The sequence below is a fragment of the Oncorhynchus keta genome, chromosome 9 (assembly GCF_023373465.1).
Source record: "Oncorhynchus keta strain PuntledgeMale-10-30-2019 chromosome 9, Oket_V2, whole genome shotgun sequence".
In the NCBI taxonomy this organism is placed as follows: Eukaryota; Metazoa; Chordata; class Actinopteri; order Salmoniformes; family Salmonidae; genus Oncorhynchus; species Oncorhynchus keta.
Window position 1 is genome coordinate 44,670,363 of NC_068429.1, and position 16,911 is coordinate 44,687,273.

The 16,911-nt window shown below is 47.5% G+C and overlaps 1 protein-coding gene and 1 pseudogene across 3 annotated transcripts in view; one reads left to right on the top strand and one right to left on the bottom strand.

Annotated features, from left to right (window-relative positions):
* Nucleotides 1-347: 347 nt before the first annotated feature.
* Nucleotides 348-11,979, bottom strand: LOC118387956 (dopamine beta-hydroxylase-like; annotated as a pseudogene).
* Nucleotides 11,980-12,762: 783 nt separating this feature from the next.
* LOC118387916 (protein FAM163B-like) overlaps nucleotides 12,763-16,911 on the top strand; it is a 47,742-nt gene continuing 43,593 nt past the window's right edge. The window contains exons 1-2 of one of the 3 annotated variants that reach the window (XM_052525996.1): nucleotides 12,763-13,991; nucleotides 14,081-14,321. The gene's annotated coding sequence lies outside the window, so the exon portion shown is untranslated. Of the gene's footprint in view, nucleotides 14,322-16,911 lie in introns of all 3 variants that reach the window. The other 2 variants (XM_052525999.1, XM_035776744.2) reach the window with 2 other exon arrangements.

The window sequence follows — 16,911 nt, forward strand, 5'->3', positions numbered from 1 at the left end:
TGTCTCATTGTTGTTGGTACTGGTACAGTACTGAGTGCATACTTTTTCGTACTTGTCCCCCGTGGGAATCGAACCCACAACCCTGGTGTTGCAAGCTGAGTCACATGGGACACCACAAAATTTCCCTGTATCTGCCTATGTAATTAACATTTAAGACCATACCATTTCCACTTCACAATAGGTGGTCTTCAATTAATATTTTCCAGGCAGTATTGATATGTATTCATTTGTCTTAGACCTGAGTTCAAATAGTTTATTTGTTCTTCTAATACTTTGAGCATTCGATTGAACCTACTTGGAGTGTCTGATGGGTGGGAATAGCACTTTTGGGAGTATTCTATTGGCTCTATTGCACCGGACAGGCTCAATCAAGCACAGCTAAAGCACTTGAAAGAAAACAAATACTATTTGAACCCAGGTGCGGTGTGCGCGTTCGTGTGTGACTGGTGCCGTCCCTGCAATGTTTGGTTACCTCCGCTCCCATGGCCCAGGCAGCCAGGATGTGGCGGCAGTAGTTGAGGCCGGCTGACTTCATCTTGGACTCACAGGATCTGCTGTACTTGGGGGCCGTATCCATCTCAGGAGAACACTCAAACACCTCCATGTGGTGCACAATGGCCTTGTCACCTGGGGTTACCACTGACTTGTAATGGAAGGAAGACAGGGGGAGAAGTGGAGGAGGAGGGGGGGAAAATGCTCTGCAATGGACTCCATCGTGTTAACTTTATTCATTCCTTAGCCCGATTCCAAATCAACTCCTGGCGCCTATCCAAAAGATTGGGTGGGGCTACGCAATAAGGTTGGGGAGAGGTATTGTCATATTGATTACACTTATCCACTTATCCAATTTTCTTGGATCTATTCGAATGCTTAGGGGCTAGAGCACTGTTACCTGTTACCACCGATAAATCCACTATAATTGAGAATTCATATCGTCTGAGATTCCCATAGATTGGAAAGCTGCTGCGGTCATCCCCCTCTTCAAAGTAATTCCAATTCTGTGGAATTACTAACAGTAATTCTATTTATAAGGTTCCATCAATGTATAGGACTAGGTTTAGCGGTTTTACCAACCATCACGATGTGGTTCTTTTGCCTGTTGGGGGGAATCTGGAAGATGTGACACCAGTACGTGGTCTCCTGGGTGGCGATGTTGACGTCGGTGTTCCGGACCTCCAGGGTGTGTCTGTCCTGTAGCAGAGAGGGAGACTGGGTGTCAGGGCAGAGCAGGCGGGCTCTCTGCACCCCCGTCTCGATCTGGGACAGTTTGAGCTGCTGGAGCAAGCGGATTGGCCGATCCAACACTCCATAGATCAGGTGGACAGTGCCCTCCTGCCAATCACAAGCAAGCAGAAAGATCAGTATATATTATGCCTCGCTTTACCTGCTAGTGTTCTATCTATCTCTATCTATCTAGTACAGAACAGTATAACAATATGATATCTCTGTGTTATTTCTCTGGGGTCACGGGTGCTAAAATAAAATGCTCTTACCACCTGCCACACTGCACACTGCCCTAACCCACCTGGACAAGAGGAATACCTATGTGAGAATGCTGTTCATCGACTACAGCTCGGCATTCAACACCATAGTACCCTCCAAGCTCGTCATCAAGCTCGAGACCCTGGGTCTCGACCCCGCCCTGTGCAACTGGGTACTGGACTTCCTGACGGGCCGCCCCCAGGTGGTGAGGGTAGGCAACAACATCTCCTCCCCGCTGATCCTCAACACGGGGGCCCCACAAGGGTGCGTTCTGAGCCCTCTCCTGTACTCCCTGTTCACCCACGACTGCGTGGCCACGCACGCGGACGACACAACAGTGGTAGGCTTGATTACCAACAACGACGAGACGGCCTACACGGAGGAGGTGAGGGCCCTCGGAGTGTGGTGTCAGGAAATAATATATATAACCTCACACTCAACGTCAACAAAACTAAGGAGATGATTGTGGACTTCAGGAAACAGCAGAGGGAACACCCCTCTATCCACATTGATGGAACAGTAGTGGAGAGGGTAGCAAGTTTTAAGTTCCTCGGCATACACATCACAGACAAACTGAATTGGTCCACTCACACTGACAGCGTCGTGAAGAAGGCGCAGCAGCGCCTCTTCAACCTCAGGAGGCTGAAGAAATTCGGCTTGTCACCAAAAGCACTCACAAACTTCTACAGATGCACAATCGAGAGCATCCCACACTGCCCCTACTCGGATGGTATCGCGCCGTCCCAACCTTCGCTCTCTCTCCCCCGCTACTCTCTCCTCTTCCATCCTATCATCTCTTCCCTCTGCTCAAACCTTCTCCAACCTATCTCCTGATTCTGCCTCCTCAACCCTCCTCTCCTCCCTTTCTGCATCCTTTGACTCTCTATGTCCCCTATCTTCCAGGCCGGCTCGGTCCTCCCTCCCGCTCCGTGGCTCGACGACTCATTGCGAGCTCACAGAACAGGGCTCCGGGCAGCCGAGCGGAAATGGAGGAAAACTCGCCTCCCTGCGGACCTGGCATCCTTTCGCTCCCTCCTCTCTACATTTTCCTCCTCTGTCTCTGCTGCTAAAGCCACTTTCTACCACTCTAAATTCCAAGCATCTGCCTCTAACCCTAGGAAGCTCTTTGCCACCTTCTCCTCCCTCCTGAATCCTCCTCCCCTCCCCCTCCTCCCTCTCTGCAGATGACTTCGTCAACCATTTTGAAAAGAAGGACAAAGTCAAACGACACCGCTGGTTCTGCTCACACTGCCCTACCCGGTGCTCTGACCTCTTTCTCCCCTCTCTCTCCAGATGAAATCTTGCGTCTTGTGACGGCCGGCCGCCCAACAACCTGCCCGCTCGACCCTATCCCCTCCTCTCTTCTCCAGACTATTTCCGGAGACCTTCTCCCTTACCTCACCTCGCTCATCAACTCATCCCTGACCGCTGGCTACGTCCCTTCCGTCTTCAAGAGAGCGAGAGTTGCACCCCTTCTGAAAAAACCTACACTCGATCCCTCCGATGTCAACAACTACAGACCAGTATCCCTTCTTTCTTTTCTCTCCAAAACTCTTGAACGTGCCGTCCTTGGCCAGCTCTCCCGCTATCTCTCTCAGAATGACCTTCTTGATCCAAATCAGTCAGGTTTCAAGACTAGTCATTCAACTGAGACTGCTCTTCTCTGTATCACGGAGGCGCTCCGCACTGCTAAAGCTAACTCTCTCTCCTCTGCTCTCATCCTTCTAGACCTATCGGCTGCCTTCGATACTGTGAACCATCAGATCCTCCTCTCCACCCTCTCCGAGTTGGGCATCTCCGGCGCGGCCCACGCTTGGATTGCGTCCTACCTGACAGGTCGCTCCTACCAGGTTGCGTGGCGAGAATCTGTCTCCTCACCACGCGCTCTCACCACTGGTGTCCCCCAGGGCTCTGTTCTAGGCCCTCTCCTATTCTCGCTATACACCAAGTCACTTGGCTCTGTCATAACCTCACATGGTCTCTCCTATCATTGCTATGCAGACGACACACAATTCATCTTCTCCTTTCCTCCTTCTGATGACCAGGTGGTGAATCGCATCTCTGCATGTCTGGCAGACATATCAGTGTGGATGACGGATCACCACCTCAAGCTGAACCTCGGCAAGACGGAGCTGCTCTTCCTCCCGGGAAGGACTGCCCGTTCCATGATCTCGCCATCACGGTTGACAACTCCATTGTGTCCTCCTCCCAGAGCGCTAAGAACCTTGGCGTGATCCTGGACAACACCCTGTCGTTCTCAACTAACATCAAGGCGGTGGCCCGTTCCTGTAGGTTCATGCTCTACAACATCCGCAGAGTACGACCCTGCCTCACACAGGAAGCGGCGCAGGTCCTAATCCAGGCACTTGTCATCTCCCGTCTGGATTACTGCAACTCGCTGTTGGCTGGGCTCCCTGCCTGTGCCATTAAACCCCTACAACTCGTCCAGAACGCCGCAGCCCGTCTGGTGTTCAACCTTCCCAAGTTCTCTCACGTCATCCCGCTCCTCCGCTCTCTCCACTGGCTTCCAGTTGAAGCTCGCATCCGCTACAAGACCATGGTGCTTGCCTACGGAGCTGTGAGGGGAACGGCACCTCAGTACCTCCAGGCTCTGATCAGGCCCTACACCCAAACAAGGGCACTGCGTTCATCCACCTCTGGCCTGCTCGCCTCCCTACCACTGAGGAAGTACAGTTCCCGCTCAGCCCAGTCAAAACTGTTCGCTGCTCTGGCTCCCCAATGGTGGAACACACTCCTCACGACGCCAGGACAGCGGAGTCAATCACCACCTTCCGGAGACACCTGAAACCCCACCTCTTTAAGGAATACCTAGGATAGGATAAAGTAATCCTTCTCACCTCCCCCCTTAAAAGATTTAGATGCACTATTGTAAAGTGGCTGTTCCACTGGATGTCATAAGGTGAATGCACCAATTTGTAAGTCGCTCTGGATAAGAGCGTCTGCTAAATGACTTAAATGTAAATGTAATCCTGGCAGGCTGTATCACCGCCTGGTACGGCAACTGCTCCGCCCTCAACCGTAAGGCTCTCCAGAGGGTAGTGAGGTCTGCACAACGCATCACCGGGGGCAAACTACCTGCCCTCCAGGACACCTACACCACCCGATGTTACAGGAAGGCCATAAAGATCATCAAGGACATCAACCACCCGAATCACTGCCTGTTCACCCCGCTATCATCCAGAAGGCGAGGTCAGTACAAGCTGGGACCGAGAGACTGAAAAACAGCTTCTATCTCAAGGCCATCAGACTGTTAAACAGCCACCACTAACATTGAGTGGCTGCTGCCAACACACTGTCATTGACACTGACCCAACCCCAGCCACTTTAATAATGGGAATTGATGGGAAATGATGTAAATATATCACTAGCCACTTTAAACAATGCTACGTTATATAATGTTACTTACCCTACATTATTCATCTCATATGCATACGTATATACTGTACTCTACATCATCGACTGCAACCTTACGTAATACATGTATCACTAGCCACTTTAACTATGCCACTTTGTTTACTTTGTCTACATACTCATCTCATATGTATATACTGTACTCGATACCATCTACTGTATGCTGCTCTGTACCATCACTCATTCATATATCCTTATGTACATATTCTTTATCCCCTTACACTGTGTATAAGACAGTAGTTTTGGAATTGTTAGTTAGATTACTTGTTGGTTATCACTGCATTGTCGGAACTAGAAGCACAAGCATTTCGCTACACTCACATTAACATCTGCTAACCATGTGTATGTGACAAATAAAATTTGATTTGATTTGCCACTGATCTGTCTCTCTCTTTCACCTCTATGATGTAGTCTTGTGGGTCGCAGGTGCTGAAGGGCCTCTTGAACAGCAGAGAGAATCCCTCAGGTGTCTGAGTGGCCGCCATCAGCTGGTAGTCCTGCTGACTGTCCAGATTCACACGGCCCTGACTGTCACTCCACACATCCTGGAGTAACACAGAGAGTGCGAGAGATGCGTACACACACATGTGCGCGCACAAACACACCTACATGAACACACACACGCACAAGATGATGGTCAGATACTAGGTCCATTTTGTATGTTTCAGCACTATGGACAGCAGCCCACATGCTGGACAATTGCGATTCAAGAACCCCAGAGAAAAATGTACACAGTGGAAACATCTCATAGCCAACTAAGTATTTACAAAACATGTGTGACGTCATCCTGTGGATGCCTAACCCTACGTTCAGGTGAGCAGGCAAGATGCATATCCCAGGAGCCAACCGTAACAGCTGAGTCTGTCTCCTCCAATCACGTTGTCCGCATGTAACACGCCCTGAAATAGAACCCTCCACCCAAGACCAGTTTTCTCTTCTTGTATGATTGCTCTGGGAAGAGTAAAGACTCAAAAAAGCCACGCATTTAGTAAAAAGCCCAAATGAACCAGGGACGCTCCATGTGTCAGAGTTAGCTCTGTGCACCTCAGTCTCCATTTTTGGAGCGGTTTCATTGTGCTGTTGTGACCACAGTGGTCCCAGGCTTTTAACAGATGTTCAGAGTTCTCTCTCTCGCCTTCTCATCCCTCACTCTCTCCCCTCATCCGTCCCTGTTGGACCTCCTCCCTGGTACAGGGATCAGAGGGGCCATTCAACATTTGTTTGGATAGAATGCGCAGCTAAGTAGCAGCTCCTCACAGAGAGGCAGGCTCGGGACGGGTCCAGGCAGAGGCAGGAGGAGTGAAAAGGGATGTATAATGTATGTGTGCTGCCCTGCGATGGTTTAGAATAAACCACCAGATCCACTCACTGAGATCAAGATGAAGCGAGAGAGAGAGAGAGAGAGAGAGAGAGAGAGGAGGGGGGTTGGGCTGGCACACCGTTGTGACCTTTCTGCTCCCAACCAAGAGAGGGGGAAGGGGGTTGAGGAGGGGTAGAAAGAGTGATGGAGGTGGTCTGGAGGGAGAGAGGAGTAAGGAGAGCGAGAGAGAGGAAAGGAGCTGGGAGGGAGGGCGTGCGGGCGGGAGAGAGAGAGAGGGAGTGTGTAGAGAATGATTGAGGTGGTGAGGTGGTCTGGAGTTGAGAAAGAGAGCCATGTCAGCCTGACCAAGCTGTAGATGGAAGGACGGTGAAGTGTAAGGGATGAAGGGAGGGATGGGAAAAGAGATGGAGGGAGATGGAGGCTGGGAGAAGTGTTGTGTGGGCGAGTGTTTTGGGATCGTTCCTATAATCAGACTCCAGTCCTCGCATGGAAAGTGAGAGACGTCTTTTGAGAGCACTGCAAAATGTAACTGATGTGAAATGTTTATTTTGAGAAAATCCGATTTTCCCCATGTTCATATCTGATGAGTCACAAGATGTATAGCTAACATTTGGATGATCATATGTTTGTAATAGTTTATTAAGTATACAGTATTTCTGGTCATTTGTTTTCGAACTTGGCATCTTCATGTTTCATCACGCAACATCTTTTCTTTTTGTTCATATGCATCTATCTAATCTTGTGAAAAATTCCCCACTTTAGGATGATCACAATGAAGGCACGTCCTGCCTGACTCTCTACCATCAGAATGAACCACCTCTACATACAAGCAAGCAATACAGCGGGTACCAGCTACAATATGGCAGATTTGCTTTTTCCTTGTTCAAGCTTGTTCTGGGCGCAGCTTTGCCTCGTGGGCAGAAACAAATGGGATTGTTTAAGTTGAGGCAAGTTATCCCAATTTGGTTAAGGTTAGAGCTGTGCTTTCTTTCATCCAACCAGTCACATTTGTTCTGCCTATCGGGGTAGAGCTGAACTCCGAGCAAGATTGACCTTATGCCGCCTATGCAGAAATCGAACCCGTAACCTTAGTCAGCATCACACTCTCTAACTACCAGAAACCTGGTGAAAAGTAGTGCACCCCATAGGAAATAGGGTTTGGGATACAAAGTAGGACTAGTGCCCTTCCTTACCCCAAAGTAGAACTAGTGGCCATCATCCTACAGGACCACTACGTCAGCGTTGGTGACATCCCCAGGACCAGGCCGTGTTTCATCTCGCTGCACCGCACCTCCAGGTACAGCTCCTGGAGGGGGTAGGAGAAGTTCCTGGACAGGTGGTGTCCACAGGGGTCAAGGGGTAGGGCAGCAGCAGGGGGTTGGAGGTGGGTTGTAGATCCTCCGCAGGAGGGGCTGGTAAGCAGCATCTACCTGGTAGGAGGTTACAAGGATCACCACCGGGATGGTTAAGACAGTCCGGAACACCAGAGTCACGTCCTGCAGCCACAGGTCCATGTCGAGGAGACTCAAAACCTGGGACACACGATACTCTGGATTGGTTGGCCGGTCAGTCGGTTGCTTGGTGAGTTGGTTAGTCGGTCGTTTGGCCGGTGTGTCAGTAGGTTGGTCTGTTTAAGGGTAACTCCGTCTTCTTCTTCTCTACCTTTATCTCCTCATTCAAAGGACGGTCTGCTTTGTTATACGGACTGTCAATGCGGAAGTATTGCTCTTCCTCTTGTCGGTCTTCTGTTGTTCTTACACGTTCAGTCCATTATAGGTGTCTGTTTTTTTCCACAATTTACCATCCTTCGCTGTACTCTTCATCTCCAGGCGGTGTCTAATTCCAAAGTCTCACAGTCTTTCACAGCATCCTGTCGTCTTAGTTCATTTTTCTAAGCAGTCTTTTTCTCTTGATTTGAATTTTATCGAAAACCGAGGCGCCAACTCTTTTTGTTTTTTTGTTTTTTTTGGTTGTTGTTTCTCCTTCGGAATGTGACTGTCTCTGGGTCCCGACTCGTCCCTCTCTCTACTCTTAAAAGGCGATCCCATGTGACCTCCGACTCTTTATTCGGCTGAACGACGTTACGTTTGTTGAGCAAAATGTGATTTGTTTTCTTTAAGCCCTCGGGTCAAGCCCGATTCTCGACATCTGCCAGTCCGTAATTGATCCTAATAGACCACGGACATAATCAATGGCAATCCAGTTGGACAAACTGAGTTTTATTGCCTATCCAAACTCCCCCGGTTTTGGCCTTGTGGGCCAATTGGGGATTTTTGGCTGGATTTTAGGGTTGAAACGCTGTATCAATAAAATCACCTGGGAGTACGAACAGCCGAGTGCAGAGTTTTCCTTTTCATTGTTCATGAGTTCACCTACAGCATAACTCCATCACCTGCGAAAGGTACGTATGTGTGTGCGTATAGCTTTTGAAGTCTGGCACTGAATCTCTGACCTTCAGTCACTGTCTGTCTGTGATCACAACATGTACATGGGCCAGCTAGGAGTTGTTCCTGACCGCATGACTTGACCAGGCAAAACTCTGGGACCTTGTGCCATGACAACTGCTTTGAGGAAACGCAAAAATCTGTTTTAGTTTGGTTTTGGTTTGTTGTGACGTGAAATCATGCCTTTCTCCATGCAAGCCAGACACTCAATGATTAACTCCAGTTCGGACATATAAAGTTAGTATGTGAAAACCATTTCTGAGATGCGTACGTTCAGTGTTTCGGAACTTCACTCGCGCAAAAGAAGGAAGCTTGAGCTGCTGATGCTACCACACGTGCAGCTCAAATACACTCCGATTAAGGCGTTTGCATGTCCTAATCATTTGAAAGATAGCTTAGAAATCCAGGTGTTTTAATCGGCGTATGCTTACTTTGATTATGACCTTACGACCTTGTGACCTTACGCCGACGATAAGCAGAGTACGGTGTTTACGTGACTAGTGCAATAATCTGCCTACTGCCATAATCCGTTTCATAGCGGAAACCTTAGTGTGCATGTAAATGTATGAGTACGTTTTAATGAACATGCCAGATGTAGTCCTTGTAGGGTGATAGAGTCATTATTTTTGTCTGGAGTAAGACAAAAAAGATCTGTAATGAAAATAGGTGTGTGTGTGTGTGTGTGTGTGTGTGTGTGTGTGTGTGTGTGTGTGTGTGTGTGTGTGTGTGTGTGTGTGTGTGTGTGTTTAGATAGATAGATAGATAGAAGTACACACACATCTAGCTATTTGTCCTAGTTCCTGAAACTTCACCAGGTGTCAGTTTTCTAGGAACAATCACCTTTATCCTGGCTTTGGAGGAAGCTAATTCAAACAGCAGGACGCACAATGTCTCTGAGGTAAAAAAAACATTAACTCCACTATTGTCCTGCTTTTCTGTGTGTCTCTCGCTCGCGTAACACACCATTAACCCCAACAATTGTCCTGCCCATTCCTCCAGGGTTGAATGAAGCAACAATCAGAATGCTAGCAAATGTGTTTCTCTACATCAAGAAACACGGACACCTTCTTGTTTGCTGAAAAGGTTAGCCTTAGCCCCCTCGGCCATCAGGGTTTGAAAGGGTGAGGGTGTGAGCAAGGGAGGGATGTAGGGATGGAGGCAGGGGGAGGTTATGAGTGGAGCTGATAGCCACACACTCACACTCGGCTAGTGAGGCAGCATGAGTAACGTAATGAGGGCCCGAGTCCCTGAGGCCAGAGGTCTGCTGGGATTGATGCCCTCTCACTTTGTGAGACGTGACTATGCACCAAGCACACATGTACTCTATTGACTGTCTGACACTGTATTTATTCTCTTAATCCCTTACTGATGCAGCTGCAATAGAAAATGCATGCCACAAAGGAAGCTGTGAACTAAAGACAAGAGAGAGAGAGAGAGAGAGAGTGGGACTCCCATATCTACTGGGTGAAATACCACAGTGAGAAAAGGGAAACACCAGTGAAGAACTATTTGCACATCGTTACAACACTGTATGTAGACATAATATGACATTTTAAATGTCTTTATTCTTTTGGAACATCTGTTAATTTATATTGTTTATTCCACTCTTGTTTATTATCCACTTCACTTGAGAGAGAGAGAGTCACTCACTCCTGGAACATCCCGGCATTCTGTTCTCTTTTCAGACAGGACAAAGCAGGATATGACAGGACACTTTCTTACTGGTCTGGACATGGGTATCAGGATAAGGTAAGACCCAGATGCAGACCGTTTTGAAGTAACGATGTTAATGACAGCAACAGAGGCAACGGTGCAGGACGGCAGGCAGGGTCAGGTCAGGCAGAGGTCGGAAAACCAGATGGAGGCAAAGGTACAGGGCGGCAGGCAGAGTGGTCAGGCGGGCGAGTTCAGGGTCAAGACAGGCAAGGGTTAAAAACCAGGAGGGTGGGAAAAGACAGGAGCTGACAGGGAAAACGCTGGTTGCCTTGACAAACAAGACAAACTGGCAACGGACAAACGGAGAACACAGGTATAAATACACAGGAGATAATGGGGAAGATGGGCGACACCTGGAGGGGGGTGGAGACAATCACAAAGATAGGTGAAACAGAGCATGACAATGGGACAATAACATAATATAGAATAGCACAGTATATATTAGGAACTAATGTCGAATATAGTTCAGTATAGAATAGATACCATTTTTGCCATTATTGTAGCATGAATTATAAACAGTATATGTGGCTGTAAGAAACACTGTTACAGTCACAGTGCAATATAGAGATATTGACCTCACGTGACTGCCAGCTGTGGTTCTGCTTCCTCATTGGGCAACGTGTAGGAGGCCTGGGACCATAGAGGTTAACAATTACCGCAGGCTGTGTCCCAAATGGCACTCTATTCCCTGCACTATGTAGTGCACTACTTTAGACCAATATACCCGATAGGCCCTGGTCAAAAGTAGTGCACGACATAGGGAATAGGGTGCCATTTGGGGGGACGTATACATAGAGGTTAATTAACATCCAGTACCATAAAGCAGTCCCAGAGGGGCCTGTGGGTTGTCTCTGTCTGTGTGGAAGGGCGAACTGGAGTAACAGAACAGAATAAAATAACCTCCCTTCTGTCTCCCTCCATCTATGAATAATACAGAGCCTTGTCACTACAACACAGCCCAATCTCAGCCTCCCTCCTGTAATATTTGGAGGTTGAATAATTAATGCAATAAAAAAACTTTCTTCCCTCTGAGATGAGCTCTGGGGGTGAGGAAGTGAGGTGGGGGGTTGTCTGTGATCGTCATCTAATTAAAGTTTTCCACCAGTCTCGTTTGCTTTCTCCATATTTTTCCGATCCTTCTTTGCTATCCAAATCGTCTCATATTATTGTACGGGTTGTCTATATCGGGAAAGCTGATACCTAGTCAGCTGCACGACTGAATGCATTCAACCAAAATGTGTCTTCCACATTTAACCCAATCCCTCTGAATCAGAGAGATGTGTTAGCCAAATTCTAAAGCAATTATAATTACTGTAAACAGATTTGTGGGGCGAAGAGATTTTAGAGAATCCATGCATCTTTTACAAATGCATATTCCTGTCTTTCAATGAAAACCCATATTTTTGTGATCAATATTTTTTTCAATTTACATGATCAGGGAATACAGACGGTAAGGAATTAGACAGCAATATCTTATACCCCCCTCTACCTCCCCCCAACTTCCCATCACCAACCATCCTTTATACAAATGGCGTTCCTAACTACCTGCTTCCCAGTGGGGCTCAGCACCCGCTTAATAGACATATTGCGGTCTTTCAACGTTACAATTTGTAATAGGTTATGTACATCTGATCTGCCATCTCAGCAGTACCCAGCAATACCCTAGCTGCCCAGTGGGGCTCAGCACCCGCTAAGTAGCCCAGTCACTGATCATTACCATTCTGGCTGAAACTCATGAAACAGCTAGGCCCACCAGATGGACCACTGCTTGTTTTGGCCCCCAGACACGTTGGTTGGTTGGTTGGGCTGGATGCGTTCTTTGTGTCCCCATCTGCTCTCTCTGTTTTCACTCTTCTGCTCTAGCTCTCTCTTTCTGTATGGTTCTCTAGCGCTATGCTCTCTCTCTCTCTCTCTCTCTCTCTCTCTCTCTCTCTCTCTCTCTCTCTCTCTCTCTCTGTCTGCAATCTCTCTTCTCTCTCTCCTCTCTGCTCTCTCTCTCTCTGCCCTCCCCCCACACGTTGCTCTTCGGTTACACTTTATAATAACTGTTATGAATAAGCCATTATAAATGCGTATTAGTATATGTACATGTTTTATGCATTATTGTAATTGTTATAGGCTATAATTCATTATGAATTGTAAGGCTTATGACGCTTATAAATGTTTGTAGCTGCTGTCCAGGTGCTGAAACATACAAACTTCAATCAGGTGTGTGTGTGTGTGTGTGTGTGTGTGTGTGTGTGTGTGTGTGTGTGTGTGTGTGTGTGTGTGTGTGTGTGTGTGTGTGTGTGTGTGTGTGTGTGTGTGTGTGTGTCACATGTTGATGGGGCTGCTGTGAGAAATGTCAGAAATATAGAAACAGACTGTTAATACCTACCAAAGTGTACAGAAACTTGCCATGCCAGTAGCCTAGTCTTAGCCTGGTTGCCAGTCTGTTAGCTAACATTCCACTCCTTGTACTCCATGTCATGTGCCAAAGGAAACAGACTGGCAACCTGGCTAGTCTAGCCTATTAAATTGCAGCGCTTCATGAAAAGTGGGCAATTCAACTGAAGAGTAGATATTCTTATATAGTCCTCCTATCGAAGATGAGAATGACAGAATATGTGGCAAATCTAACTCTCACCACGTCGACATCTTTCCGAAGCCTGAATCTCCAGAGTCGATATCTTAAGGACTCAACTTGCCACAGTCTTACCATTTCCATACTCTAAATGGACATTTGGGCATAGGAGGACCGCTGATTTAAGGACTACTGCTCTCTGATCATCCGCGGTTTATCGGATTCAGCAGTGAGATTTCGTGTTTCGTTTGTTTGTTCTGTCTCCATCTCAACGCCTTCGATTGGAACACCCCCAACACCGATCATTTTAATGCCTACTCATCTTAATTTGATCTGCGAGCGCAAGAAAATAGGTTACAAAGCCAGGCTACAACGCGCAGTACACGACAATCAAAAATTGTAGCAGAAGAATCTGACCGAGTGTCAGCAACACGGGCTACAGTAGCTGGCTGCCTGGATTTACTAACTGCAGCTACAAGCGCCCGTGCCCATATTACCAGTTGAGCCAATACTTGTAGGGGAAAAACATTACCGATTCAAATCCTTGACTGTTATTTCTCAAAGAAGCTCCGAAGACTGGAAATCTGACCCCTTTTAATGGTGGATAACAGCTTCGTGATATGGAGCTGTCGTGTTTTCCCCACATGACCGTTGCACTTGCTGTCCTTATATGCGTTATCCGTGTAGGGACGGTATTTTGAAGATACCAGGCAGTCACAATAGCCTACAACCTATGAAACTTCATCCAAGTGGACGCTGATGGTGCACGACTGCCTTGTAAAAACACAGTTTGTCGACTCTTTTGATGTAGGTTATTTTGAGATTTATCATAAGCAGCTTTGGAGACGTTTAGATTTTTTGCGTTACATATGCATTAAAAGGAGCCTGGAATTGGACTTTTCTATCGCGAAATGAATGAGGATATAAGAGGAGAGCTACACAAGCAAAACAAATAAGCAACGTGAAAATAACTAAAGGACAACAGCGATTTAAACGTGCTAGCTTGTGTGGACTCCACACGATTTATTTTGAGGTATTAGGATTTTTATTGAGTTTTTATTTCGTTGTGATTTTTGTAGACATTTATCAACTCATCTTTTACTTCTTCAATCCTTTCCATAGTTCGTATGACAGTTCTTCATGTAACGGTTTTGTGGACTGGTCACTTTGCTGGAAGGAAAGAGGTCATCATCACTGTTTTGGTTTACACTGAAGCAGTGGCAAGAAGCTAATCAGTATCACCTGAGGCTGCTCCGCGACCATTCGGTGTTTCATGTGCCAGCCTCACTGATGGTCGGAATAGAGCTCTCACGAGCCATCAACAACTCAGATGCGACCCGGTACATTTCAAATATCTGCAAAGGTAAGGTGTTAGCCTTAACCATAGCTCCAGCAGCATGTTTTTGCCTAGAACGTGTGTCCTAATTGTTTCCTCCTGAAGTAGCTGTTGTTAGTTTCTCGACATTAGCATGACTAAACTTTCTTTCTCGAATCAAGCTAAAAATGCAGTGTAGTTTTATGTTATTGGATGACGCTATAATCAGGTGTACCCATGCTTTGTTGTTCTTTGGGTTGACATTTAGAGTAATTGTTGGCTATTGATTATCTCCCGAAATACACTGTTACACATTTCCATACAACGAATTATGCCACAGGCCTACGATCAAACAATCACAAGATGGAATAAGAAGCGTTTAGCCTGCTGTCCATGGTGCTGAAGTGCACAAACTTGTATCAAGCGTCGAGCTCCCTACTCTCTCTCTCTCTGTGTGTGTGTGTGTGTGTGTGTGTGTGTGTGTGTGTGTGTGTGTGTGTGTACACGCTAGTTAAGCAGGGAGAGTTCAGAGTTGAAGCGGTTTTGCAGAATGTACCCAGCTGTTTAGGGCTGGCTACTGACAAAACTTAAGTAGTATGATCAAACCAGACTCAAATGTCCTCCTCCTCCTTGTGTGCTTGTCTCTGTCTCACTGCTGCTTTCCTCTCCACAAAATAGTCTGATGCTGTGTTATGATGCAGCCCTCATGTGACAGTGGAACCGCCTGCAGAGAGGTCTGCATGGTCATTGGTCACCATCATGCTAACACAAGTCTACAACAGGCAGGGGAGGAAGGCTATGGAGACAAGACTACAGCAAGCTGGGCTAGGGAAGCCATAGACAAGAGAGTGGCTGGAATGGACGTTCCGATTGTATTTCTATGTTGGAAGGAGGGTCTGTGCCAGCATGGACACCATGCTAAAGCAGGCATGGGGCCTAAAGCTGTGGAGGCCATAGCAATTATATCACTAGAACTGACATTCCCTATCAAGTTGACTTTCAGTGATGCTTGGACTGGCTTCTATAATGGTGACAGGCCGGGCCTGCACCAGCAGGGTTTCCATGGTACATCAGGCAGAGGAAGTCTGATGAAGGTTATGGAGGCAGTGTCTGCATTATACCTTGAACCCAGAACCTTGTTGTGTGTATGTGTGTAACAGTCTGTCATGAGAGCCCCAGCATGGTCACAATGTCTGTGAAGGACAGCAGGCAGGGGGTGATTAGGCAGGGTCTGCAACAGTCACCAGCAGTGATGTCATATGTCTTCCCTGATGCTGTGTCTCTCTGAGTGGAGAGGGAGGAGGGGCGGAATCTGTTATCCCCAGTGGTGACTCGTTCTGTGACCCTTCCAACACCCTTGGCCCCCTGGAAACACAGCAATGAGTGACTGTTTTCCTGCCTCACTGCCTCCCTCCCTGCCTGCCTGTCTCCCTGCCTCCCTCGCTCCCTGCCTGCTTCTCTGCCTGCCTATGTCCCTTCCTGCCTATGTCCCTCCCTGCCTGATTCCCTCACTGCCTGCCTCCCTCCTTGCCTGCGTGCCTGCCCCCCTCCATCCCTCCCTCCCTCCTTGCATGCCTGCCTTCTGGTCTCGTACTCCCTTACTACTGATTGGGAAGGCTGACTGAATTGGGGGAAGGGCACATTCTCAATGATAATGTTAAACAGTTCCCCTCTTCTCTGTCCCTATTGTCTCCATCTCCCATCCCCCTCACACAGTGACACCTTTACACATTGTACACACACTAATGGCCAGAGCCGTCTTCATTGCAAGAGTGATTGCGATAAATACAAGCCCATTCCAAAGGGTCATCCCAGCAAGGGGGGAGGAGGAGAAGCAGCAGGAGGAGGAGGACACTGAGGAAGAAACGGTCCAGATCTCTGTGTTTTCATTCCTCCCCAAAGACTACTCATATCTGTAGTTATGCTGTCCACGTGGTGACGAGACAGTCCATTGGGATTTTCACATATTCTTATGTTTTCATACATATCACTTGTAGGCTGGGGCTGCCTGCATTCTTACACCACATACAGTAAATTCCATACAGGTCTATAGTAGGCTGGATCTACCTTACAAGGCCTGTACATGCATGTTCATCAAGGGAATAATCAAGATTGGGCAGCACAGAACCATTGCCTCTAGAGTCTCTTGTGACAAACTTAACCAGCATGCACAGAAAGTGAGATTTGATTCTGAGTGCCAAGATTATTAACTCTGTTGTACCAGCCCAGTCTCTGTCATGTGATGTGTGTGTGGTGTCACCCTTTGCTCTCGCTAGTGGGAACCATGCTTTACTCTCTGCTCCATTGTCACGTCCTCTTAATTCTGTCTTTGACTCCCATCTAAGCCCAGTAGGTTGAGAGAGCAGAGCAGCACACACATGTGATGCCCTATATTACATCCCCACTCCCATTTTCACAAGTCCCCTGACACCACGACACCCTCCACCCAATCCCCACAGTTGGGGAAATAAGAAACACACACACGTAAACACACACACACACACAGGAGAAACACATACACACACATGTAAACACAAACACAGGAGAAACACACACACACACACAGAATAAACACATACACGCACATGTAAACACACACACACAGATTGAGAGAGAAGAGCACAGTAGTAACCCTATG